A 1,053-nucleotide genomic window follows, 5' to 3' on the forward strand; every position below is an offset into this window, starting at 1 on the left:
GTGGCGCTGGGTTCTGAGGTGGCGGGCCCGGGATTGCTAGTTACTCCGCTGGGTGGGGCCCATGGGCGTGAGTTGGGAGGGCGGGGCTCGGCGGCGATTCGAGGCGGCTGGGGTTATCCTAGAATATTCCTCTAGGAGGTGACACAGAGAGGGTTATTGCAGTAGGTGAACGTTGCGAATATTGGACTTCCTGTTTTCAAGACCATCCTCTGAGCCACTGTACTATTCTGCTTTCCAAACATTGTTACTATGTCCCATTTCATTTAATTATATGTATACTTTCACATTTAAAGGCTCTAGTATATTTGCTCCATTCAAGCCATGTGCTGTAACTCATTTAGCCCATCCCCTAATGTTGTTCATTTAAGTGGTCTTCAAGCTTTTGCTACAATAAATAATACTCTGATGAATCTTGTATAAATTTTTTTTGCACATCTTCGATGATTTCCTTGGGAAGAATTTTTAGCAGATTTGTAGTATTCTTTCTTATGACTATTTAAGTATCAGTCTCTTAAGGTCCTACACAAGAGTAGTCTATCTCATTAATCTTCTGAAGCCTTAGGACCTGGCTCTCACGACATATTTAAAGTTGGTAGGAATTGTTTCTGCTTTTGTTTTTGTTTTTGTTTTAATATCCATTTAAGTGTCATTGATCCCCGCTGGAGTAGGAGCCTCTAGAGAGGAGGCCCCTCTATTTTATTAATACAGTTGACCCTTGAACAAAGGGGGGTTAGGGCAGCGACCCAGTGCAGTCTAAAATCCCCATATAACTTTAGTCTCCCCTCCATGTTCCACATCCTTGGATTCAACCAATCTTGCATCATGCAGTACTGTAGGAGGTAGTTAGTGACAGATACCCACATATAAGTGGCCCCTTGCAGTTCAAACCATGTTATTCAAGGATCAACTGTATCTGAATCCAGAATTTGTCCAGTATTAAATCTGTCACGTGTAGGCACCATTTACATGTCTATTTTTTATTATCGTACACAACTGGCACTCACAGATGTTTCTCTTAATGACTTTTGTTACCTACACTTCCCACACCAGTAG

This window comes from Camelus dromedarius, chromosome X (genome assembly GCF_036321535.1).
Source record: "Camelus dromedarius isolate mCamDro1 chromosome X, mCamDro1.pat, whole genome shotgun sequence".
Taxonomy (NCBI): Eukaryota; Metazoa; Chordata; class Mammalia; order Artiodactyla; family Camelidae; genus Camelus; species Camelus dromedarius.